Genomic DNA, 11674 nt, shown 5'->3' on the forward strand with positions numbered 1-11674 from the left:
TCATCATCAAACCACTGCATTTTGATGTAGCCAGTGGACTTTGACTCAAGTAATCTTCAGCGGGAAGTTCGAAAAGTAGCCTAAAGAAATAAAACCGCAACGACTCAAACGAAACAATTGTCTTTAGCACACCTCTTCTGGAATTGTGGCATGAAAAGTCAGGTCTATCTGGTCAAACGAATTCCCAGATCGATGGTGATTGATTGACTGTTTTCCTTGTAGAATGATTAATGAAGCAAAAATAAAACAATTTAACCTCCCCTATTTAATGCTCTCATTGACCTTTCTCTGAGGTGATATAAGCCTAGTAGTTATATAATAATACAAAAATGTATGCTTAAAATATAGTACAAATCTAATAATGCAATATAATTATTTGTATTATTATTGTATTTATTATCTATCTGCCTGGATTTAATTAATATACCAGTGATAAACGAAAATGTTATAATATTATAATGACTAAGTTATGTTAAGATAAGCCCTGCAGTGTTAATTAGCTAACTTTTTTTACAATCATGTTAAAAACATAATAGTGACAGGGAAACGTGTTTCAGGAAGAGATCAACCATTTTTAGCTTCCACATTTGGTTGTGTTAGATATCCTTATCACCACGACCCTCTGTGGGTATTTGAAACAACGTGTTTGAAAAGAAAAACCAAGACAAGTGGTTTAAAGGAAGGAGAGAGGTTGAGGTTGACAGGATTCAATAAACTTTGTATTGTATTCTTGATTACTGGACCTAAAAAAGTGTTCTTATGTAGGCCAATGGTTTGTGTATTCCCTTACCGAAAGACTGAAATTAGGAACCAAAACCAATGCGTGGATGACACAGACAGGGGCGCCACACTAATAAAACTAACGGTTTCTTTTTCTTTTCTTGTTTTTGGCAAAAAGTAATCATCCAATGAGCCTCTTAGAGATGGATGGGAATCTCTCCTGTCTGAGGCAACACTGATTGCTATGCAAATGAGGGTTGCACCTCAATTTAGCAAGGAACATGGTCGCCAGAGGGGAAAAAAAGAGATTCCATGATGAGACCTCTCAAGAGGAGAAAACTCAGGACAGTGCAGCAACGGTGTTTCAGAACACAGTGGTATTTTACTGCTCTGGACAACATCCATAGCAGTGGTGTGGACATTAAGTTCCACACCACTGTGAAAAGTGTAGAATAATATTCTTCTGTTTTGAAAATTGGGCAGATTAGTGAGGATAAAGTCCCTTCTGTGTCCCAACCACTGATCATGAAGCATTCCAGAGATCTGACACCTGAGTTAAAAATGAATTAAGACACACGAACACTGTATATCCCCCTAACTTGTCCCATCTTGGTCTCCTGAATGCAATTTGTAAGATACAGCTGCAAAGCATTTTTGGAGAAGTGTGCATTGCTTTACGTATATTTTGCATTGCTGTCTGTGACTGTTGCTGGCGGCGAGAGAGCTTTCAGTAAGCTAAAATTGATTTTTTTGTGTAAATATCTGAGGTCACTATGTCCCAGGACAGTCTTTGCAGTCTTGCCACGCTGTCCATGGAAAGTCAGTTACCTAGAAAGCTGGACATCAAAGACTTACACATTACACTCCATGCAGTTTGGCTTCAGAGCGAAACACTCCACAGAAACAGCCAACTGCTTTCTTCTGGAAAATGTGAAGTCCAAGATGGACAAAGGGGGCGTTGTTGGGGCTGTGTTTCTGGACCTAAGGAAGGCTTTTGATACTGTTAACCATGAGATTCTCATCACAAAATTGTCCAAGTTCAACTTTTCCCCCTTGAGATGGATGAAATCATACCTTGAAGGCAGAACTCATCGTGTCAGAGTGAGCAATGAGCTGTTGCCCACTCTCAGCTATGATGTGGGCGTGCCCCAAGGGTCAATACTGGGGCCCCTCCTGTTCAGCCTGTACATTAATGATCTGCCTTCTGTCTGTACTGGGTCTGAAGTTCCATTGTATGCAGATGATACAGTGATATATGTGCATGCAAAGAGCAAACAACAAGCTGCACAAGAACTCACTACTGTAATGGTCCAGGTTACAAAGTGGCTCAGTGACTCGTATTTGCATCTCATTGTGAGAAAAACTGTTTGCATGTTCGTTACAAAGAGGGCAAGAGATGCTACTGAACCAGATCTCTATATGTCAGGGGAGAAGCTTCAGGTGGTATCTGATTTTAAGTACTTTGGCATCATACTTGATTCCAACCTCTTTTTTAAATAGCATGTGAAAAAGATCATTCAGATAACCAAATTCAACCTAGCTAATTTCCGATTTATACGAAGTTGTTTGACTACAGAGGTAGCAAAACTGTATTTCAAATCTATGATACTCCCCCAATTAACATACTGCTTGACTAGTTGGGCCCAAGCTTGCTGTACAACATTAAAACCTATTCAGTCTGTCTACAAACAGGCTCTCAAAGTGCTTGATAGGAAGCCCAATAGCCCTCATCACTGTTACATCCTCAGAAAGCATGAGCTCCTGAGTTGGGAAAATTTTGTGCAATACACAGACGCATGTCTTGTATTCAAGATCCTAAATGGCCTGGCTCCCCCTCCACTCAGTATTTTTGTTAAACAGAAAACCCAAACGAATGGCAGCAGATCCACAAGGTCCACCATGAGAAGTGACTGTACAGATCCCTTAAGGAAAAGCACCTTTAGTAAATCTGCTTTCTCTGTGAGAGCTTCCCATGTCTGGAATACACTGCCATCAGACACACATAACTGCACCACCTATCACACTTTCACAAAATGTATGAATACATGGCTAAAGGTCAATCAGATTTGTGAACATGGTCCCTAGCTGTGTGTTGCCTCTTTCCATGTCTGTTGTCTGTATCTTGTGAGGTGTGGAAACACTTTGTTGCTTTTATGAATTTTGTCTTTCTGCTTTTTGTTCTGTGTTGCTCTGTCTGTATGCTACGTCTTGCTTGTTCTATGTTGCTCTGTCTGTATGCTACGTCTTGCTTGTTCTATGTTTCTCTGTCTGTATGCTATGTCTTGCTTATCCTATGTTGCTCTGCTTGTGCTCACTGCTCAATCATTGTCTATATTGTAATTGTTTTTAATAACCTGCCCAGGGACTGTGGTTGAAAATTAGCCGGCTGGCTAAAACCGGCACTTTTACTGAAACGTTGGTTAATGTGCACTGTCCCTGTAAAAATAAAAGAAACTCAAACTCAAACTTGATCAGGGACTTTGCTAGCAAGAAGTCTCAGCGCTGGGCTCTTGGTGAGTAAGGCTGAGCCTGGGCCAGTGATAACTGTAAATGGCATGGCTATGGATATTGGATCACTACACACATGATGCCCACAGGCTGAGAACAAGATGTATCTCAAAGTAATGGATTGCCATAAAATTTGTTGTGCACAATCAAGACCCCAAGCGGAAGAAACCTATTGATTTGGTGACCACTTGACCTTTCCTCTAGCGCCACCATCAGGCCTTTTCCTTTTCATTTTGTTTTCCATTTTCCATTTCCACTTTTACAGCTGCTTATTTTCTAGTTGGTATGTATACTTAGTTTTAAAAAATCTGCTGCTGATTTTATTATTTTGTTTGTTATATAATTCTATAGATGATCATGTTAATTTATTTTAATTGAAGATGTTAATGTATATTTAAGTCATACTTATTTTAAGTTTTTCATTAATGTTAAGAGAATTTTCCATCACCATAAAAATTACATTTAGACTGTAAAAATGGCATTTAGCACATTTCTTATAGAGGGTATCAGTCTTGCATCAAATAGTGAATTCCACTGTATGCAGAATGTTGCATGCATGTCTACACAGTGTTATATTTTCACAGCTCACTGTCAGTAAATACCATACAGTAAATATTGGACTACAAGAGAGTTGCAAGCCTGCAAATGTAGAGATATTTAAAGCTTTGAATGGGTCGATTGGGTTCTGGAGGTGTTTGGTTACAGAAACTGCGCAGGGTTGGTGTGGCCTGTGGTGGTGGGGCCCAATGTGATATCTTTTCATGGGGCCCAAAATCTCTGGCGGCGCCCCTGGATACAGAGAATGCCATCAATCGTTATCTTCATTGGTTAATAGCCCATGAACCATATATGGATGGTTCTGTTCATAACTTTAATTCCAGTTGGCATTAGGTCCTATGTTATCCACATAAACTTAATTGTCTTGTTTATTGTACAACCCGCTGTTTCTTGTTCGTAATTATTGTATAGTTTGATTAGGTTGCGTCATACACTTATGAATTGATTCATAAAATGTAGTTGAAGAGAACAATGGCAATTGCTTCCAGTGGGATTAAGGGGACACCGTCATTTCTGCAAAGTTTTAATTCTAAAAACAAAACATTGAAAAAAAGCATTTTAAGCTATAGGCTACAAAGAGCTTATGTTAAATCTCTACTGTAAACAAATGGCTATATAAGGTTCCACACATCAGTAAGCGTTCATAAATAGCACAGTTGCACATAAGCTCCACACATTGAACTGGTTCACAACCTGTTGCTCAACTAAAGCTGCGTTTACACAGGCAGACCAATTCTGATCTTTTGTCTAATTATTTGCAAAAAATCTGATCTGATAGGTCAAAATACTATTAGTTGAAAAAGGTCAGAATTGGGCAGCCTGTGTAATGCAGCCTAAAACTACTAGGGGAATGCAGACAACTGCCAATAGTGTTGTCAATTACAGTGGAAACCTCAACGCCATCTGCAAAAATAATGATTTACTATTTAGAACCATGGATAAGACATTCCGTCATTTACCAATATGGTCAAAAATAATATGCATCGCCCACCCCCAAAAAAGATGACCATCATTTATAGGCATATATGACAGTGTTTCATCAAATACTTCTGCTATCCCTTAGGGATAAAAAAATAAAATACACATGGCCAAAAGTATGTGGACACCTGTTCGTCGAACATCTCATTCCAAAATCATGAGCATTAATATGGAATTGGTCCCCCCGTTGCTGCTATAACAGCCTCCACTCTTCTGGGAAGGCTTTCAACTAGATAATTAGATAATTTCTGCAGGGACTTTCTTCCATTCAGCCACAAGACTATTAGTGAGGTTGGACACTGATGTTGGGCGATTAGGCCAGGCTCGCTGTCTCCATTTCAATACATCCCAAAGGTGTTCGATGGGGTTGAGGTCAGGGCTCTGTGCAGACCAGTCAAGTTCTTCCACACCGATCTTGTCAAACCATTTCCGTGTGGACCTCGCTTTGTGCACGGGGCATTGTCATGCTGAAACAGGAAAGACCCTTCCCCAAACTGTTTCCACAAAGTTAGAAGCACAGAATCGTCTAGAATGTAATTGTATGCTGTAACGTTAAGATTTCCTTTCACTGGAACTAAGGGGCCGAGCCCAAACCATGAAAAACATACCATTATTCATCATCCACCAAACTTTACAGTTGGCACTATGCATTCGGGCAGGTAGCGTTCTCCTGGCATCTGCCAAACCCAGATTCGGCAGTTGGACTGCCAGATGGTGAAGTGTGATTCATCACTCCAGAGAACTTGTTTCCACTGCTCCAGAGTCAAATGGTAGCAAACTTTACAGCACTGCAGCCAATGCTTGGCATTGCACATGGTGATCTTAGGCTTGTGTGCGGCTGCTCGGCCATGGAATACCGTCTCATGAAGCTCCTGACGAACAGATGCTTACAGAGGCAGTTTGGAACTCGGTAGCCACACCTGTCAGCAACAGGTGTGGCTGAAATATCCAAATCCACTATTTAAAAGGGTCTCCACATACTTTTGGCCATATAGTGTATATATAAATATACTTGTAGTGTATATATAAATAGGACACAAAGGCATTATTCCTACATCTACATCAAGAGTATGAAGACATAGTTGCATTATTGTGTATTTTATATATCAACTGAAGTTGAAAAGGTACTATCCTGATTTCAGTCTTAACCATGCCCTTCCCACCAAATACACATATGCATGTTTTAGCATATTCACATAGATTGATGAGCAAATCTGAACAAATAGGCTACAACGATATGCAGAACCATCAAGTAACACCCTGGTGTAAGCTACTGACAAAGTCACACTTTTATTTATTTCACCTTTATTTAACCAGGTAGGCCAGTTGAGAACAAGTTCTCGTTTACAACTGCGACCTGGCCAAGATAAAGCAAAGCAGTGCGACAAAAACAACCCCACAGTGTTAGACATGGGATAAACAAACATACAGTCAATAACACAATAGAAAAATCTATATACAGTGTGTGCAAATGTAGTAAGATTAGGGAGGTAAGGCAATAAATAGGCCATAGTGGCGAAATAATTACACTATAGGATTAACACTGTAGTGATAGATGTGCAGATGATGATGTGCAAGTAGAAATACTGGGGTGCAAAAGAGCAAAAATAAACAACAATATGGGGATGAGGTAGTTGGGTGGACTATTTACAGATGGGCTATGTACAGGTGCAGTGATCGGTAAGCTGCTCTGACAGTTGATGCTTAAAGTTAGTGAGGGAGATATAAGTCTCCAGCTTCAGTGATTTTTGTAATTCATACAGTCGTTGGCAGCAGAGAACTCGAAGGAAAGGTGGCCAAATGAGGAGTTGGTTTTGGGGATGACCAAGGAAGTATACCTGCTGGAGCTCGTGCTACGGGTGGGTGTTGCTATGGTGACCAGTGAGCTTAGATAAGGCAGGGCTTTACCTAGTAAAGATTTATAGATGACCTGGGGCCAGTGGTTTCGTGGACGAATATGAAGCAAGGGCCAGCCAACGAGAGCATACAGGTTGCAGGGGTGGGTAGTATATGGGGCTTTGGTGACAAAACGGATGGCACTGTGATAGACTACATCCAATTTGCTGAGTAGAGTGTTGGAGGCTATTTTGTAAATGACATCACCAAAGTCAAGGATTGGTAGGGTAGTCAGTTTTACAATGTTTATCAGCATGAGTGAAGGATGCTTTGTTGCGAAAAAGGAAGCCAACTCTAGATTTAATTTTGGAATGGAGATGCTTTTAATATGAGTCTGGAAGGAGAGTTTACAGTTTAACCATACACCTAGGTATTTGTAGTTGTAAACATACACATACACAGGCCTACCAAGACATAGTTAAAAAGAGGAAAAGATCCATTCACAATTGTCCCACTAGAAGGCCCCGGTATAAAGGAGAGTGAAGATTTCGTCCTTGAGTTGTTTTAGAATTTTTAGAGTTGAGCGTACTATGCTGGATGTTCATGCTCATGACGCACAGTGAGCCAAATATAATCTACCACTAGAGGCCAGTGTAGTTCTTTCACACTACAGATAAGGTTTGCCATGTGGAATTGTTGAGATAATATGCTGATGGCCACACAATACACATTGGTCATACAATAGGCCGCCCCCTACCATTAAAACGAAAACAGTGTGTAGGTTTGACTTTCCAAAATGATCAGATGCACTTTGAAGGAATACCCTACTATGATGCTTGATGAGATTCATTCTGAGATGATCAAGACTGAAAGAATGCCATGCACTCAGTAATTTCAAAACCAAATCAAATCAAACGTTATTGGTTGCATACACATATTTAACAGATGATATTGCGGGTGTAGCGAAATGATTGTGTTCTAATTCTCCCACAAGAGATTACACTCTAGGAGAAAAAGGTGTTATATAAAACCTAAAGGTTCTTCGGCTGACACCCTTTGAAGAACCATTTTTGAACCCCCCGTAGCTTACTTAATAAACACAACAGTCTTATAAAAATGTTCTACTGCTGGCTTTATGCAGCATAATACAGTAGTCCTAAATCTGCTTTTTTACAATATCCACACACAAATAGTTCAGGAAAGTCAAGTTGTGTATGGCCCAGTACATCACTGGGGCCAAGCTTCCTGCCACCCAGGACCTCTATACCAGGCGGTGTCAGAGGAAGGCCCTAAAGATTGTCAAAGACTCCAGCCACTCTAGTCATAGACTGTTTTCTCTGCTACCGCAGGGCAAGCGGTACCGGAGCACCAAGTCTAGGTCCAAGAGGCTTCTAAAACAGCTTCTATCCCCAAACCATAATACTCCTGAACATCTAATCAAATTGCTACCTAGACTATTTGCATTGCCCCCCCCCCCCTACTCTCTGTTTTTATCATCTATGCATAGTCACTTTAATAACTCTACCTACATGACCGGTATTTGTTACTTTTAGTTCTTATTTTATAGGTATTTTTCTTAAAACTGCATTGTTGGTTTAGGGATTGTAAGTATTTCCCTGTATGATCTACCTACACCTGTTGTATTTGGCGCATGTGACAAATAACATTTTATTTGATTATTGATTTGATTTTATGATGCTTTTGAAGTTTTGCAAACCAATGAACAAAAGCAAACAAACAAGCATCTGTCTCTATGAATGATCAACAGCCCTTGCTTCCTTTGCCTACTCGTATGTGCCCTTATTTGACACCCGACGTACTGACGCTGCGCGGCGCTGCGGTTCATCCGTTGTAGGTAGACGTACCGCTGCTGATGAGGATGTTGAAACGATGTGACAGACACCCTGGAGCTTTTTCCCCTTTCACGAGAGTTAGAAATATGCCAATGAACTAATGAGTTCATACTGTCTGCGTGTGAGTGTGTGAGAGTCGATGTCAGCGCCCCTGTGGAAATCTAATTAGCATAATAAAAATATCCCCATAAATATCTGTCATTTTAAGGTAGAGATATATATATATTTTTGCATTGGATGCGCCTCAATCCACCACATCTGCTGATCTCGCAATTCTGCATCTGTGGTGAAAGGTGGCAGAGCTCGTGCTATGTTTGTCAGACCACGAGACATCCCCCAAAAATTGGTCTTCTCACAAAATCACCTGTACAGTCCAAACGGTTTGGCCTACAAACTATGTAGGCTTCACAAGACTAATCTGAAGGTTCCCGGTACCAGATTTTAAAAAACGTGTGGAAGTATATATGGAGTCTGTTTAGTGGCAAAACAACAAGTGGTTAAATACATGTGAAAATATATACACTACACACTAAAAGTTTGGGGCCACTTAGAAACGTCCTTGTTCCTGAAAGAAAAGCACATTTTTTGTCCATTAAAATAACATCAAATTGATCGGAAATACAGTGTAGACATTGTTAATGCTGTAAATTACTATTGTAGCTGGAAACTGATTGCAGCTGCTACAACTGATTGCAGCTGCTACAACTGATTGCAGCTGCTACAACTGATTGTAGCTGATTTTTAACGGAATATACATAAGCGCACAGAGGCCCATTATCAGCAGCCATCACGCCTGTGTTCCAATGGCACGTTCTGTTAGCTAATCCAAGTTGATCATTTAAAAAGGCTAATTGATCATTAGAAAACCTTTTTTTGCAAAACCTGTCCTTGTTATTGTCTCCACCCCTTCCATGTGTTGCTTGTTATCCCTGGTGTATTTATCCCTGTGTTTCCTGTCTCTCTGTGCCAGTTCGTCTTGTACATACAAGTCAACCTGTGTGTTTTTACTGTGCGCCTGCCTTTTCTATTCTCTTTTACTAGTCCTCCCGGGTTTTGACCCTTGCCTGTTTTCTGGACTCTGTGCCTGCCTGCCTGACCATTCTGCCTGCCCTGACCTCGAGCCTGCCTGCCTGCCTGCCACACTGTACCTCTTGGACTCTGAACTGGTATGCACCTTTTGCCTGTCCACGACCATTCTCTTGTCTACCCCTTTTGGATATAATAAATATCAAAGACTCAAACCATCTGCCTCCCATGTCTGCATCTAGGTCTCGCCTTGTGCCCTTATAATTATGTTAGCACAGCTGAAAACTGTTGTTCTGATTAAAGAAGCAATACAACTGGCCTTTAGACTAGTTGAGTATCTGAGGCATCAGCATTTGTGGGTTCGATTACAGGCTAAAAATGGCCAGAAACAAAGAACTTGCTTCTGAAACTCGTCAGTCTATTCTTATTCTGAGAAATGAAGGCTATTCCATGCGAGAAATTGCCAAGAAACTGAAGATCTCGTACAACGCTGTGTACTACTCCCTTCACAGAACAGAGCAAACTGGCTCTAACCAGAATAGAAAGAGGAGTGGGAGGCCCCGGTGTACAACTTAGCAAGAGGACAAGTACATTAGAGTGTCTAGTTTGAGAAACAGATGCCAAGTCCTCAACTGGCAGCTTCATTACATAGTACCCGCAAAACACCAGTCTCAATGACAACCGTGAAGAGGCAACTTCGGGATGCTGGTCTTCTCGGCAGAGTTCCTCTGTCCAGTGTCTGTGTTCTTTTGCCCATCTTAATATTTCCTTTTTATTGGCCAGTCTGAGATATGGCTTTTTCTTTGAAACTCTGCCTGGAAGGCCAGCATCCCAGATTCGCCTCTTCACTGTTGACTTTGAGACTGGTGTTTTGCAGGTACTATTTAATGAATCTGCTCCAGATACTCAAGTAGTCTTAAGAAGGCCAGTTTTATTGCTTATTTAATCAGAACAACAATTTTCGGCTGTGCTAACATAATTGCAAAAGGGTTTTTTAGTGATCAATTAACCTTTTAAAATTATAAACTTGGATGAGCTGACACAACGTGCCATTGGAACAGAGGAGTGATGGTTGCTGATCATGGGCCTCTGTACACCTATATCGATATTCCATTACAAATCAGCCATTTCCAGCTACAATAGTCATTTGCAACATTAACAATGTCTACACTGTAGTTCTGATCAATTTGATGTTATTTTAATGGACAAAAAATGTGCCTTTCTTTCAAAAACAAGGACATTTCTAAGTGACCCCAAACCTTTGAACGGTAGTGTGTGTATATATATATACGTTTCCTGATCTGTTTTATATATTTCTCAGATATAGGACAGACACTTCAGAAGGAACTTCCTTTAGATTATTTTTTTGCGACTCTCTGTTGTCCGGTGTAGTGAATATGTTATGAAATGCGTTTATATGGTCTAATAGAAGTTAGGCCCAAAATAATTTTGCATCAAATATTTTTTAAACATATTTTTGTTATTCTTCAAGGGGTCTTAAAATTCCAAATCAAATAGAAAAATTGCCCTGGGTATGAGCTTAAAATAATTTAAATTAGCTTAGTAGACCTTCGGCTTAGACATGGTTAAGACTGATATGGGTTAAGGCAATACCACTTTCACCGATGACCACCTCATTGGAAAGGTATACGTTATGAGTTAAAGACTGGAGTCTATAGGCTTTATTGTTCATTTGACAGCATGTTTATCCTGTAGGCTACACTGCAACTTTGCAACTCTGGCCTTATTGCGTATGTAACTTACAGTCGATTATCATCATCAATAAGGCTCCAATATCCTACTTTGTATAGGTACATGCATAGCCTATAGTTGCCAACCATCAGTCCCCTTGCGCCAAACATTATGTAAAACAAATCTCAGTATAACATCAGACCGGCCAAAGCTCCGCCTCCATGTAGCAAAACATGGACTGTAAAAAGCAGCCAATGGCGCCGATGACGAATTGCTACCATGGACAGCGATCACGGAGTGTGCACGTCCAGGATCTTGTTGCATTGAATTTAGAACGTTTTCGTTGCTGTCACTACGTGGGTTTACTTCCGAGCCTAATGTAAAGCATTAGGTAGGAGACGCATCGAGCCAGCAGCGAAAAGCGAAATAGTGTAACAGAGTGACGACAATACAGCCATCAGAAGCCAACATCTGACTGTAGCCTATAGACGACAGAAAGACAT

This window comes from Oncorhynchus masou, chromosome 29 (assembly GCF_036934945.1).
Source record: "Oncorhynchus masou masou isolate Uvic2021 chromosome 29, UVic_Omas_1.1, whole genome shotgun sequence".
NCBI lineage: Eukaryota > Metazoa > Chordata > Actinopteri > Salmoniformes > Salmonidae > Oncorhynchus > Oncorhynchus masou.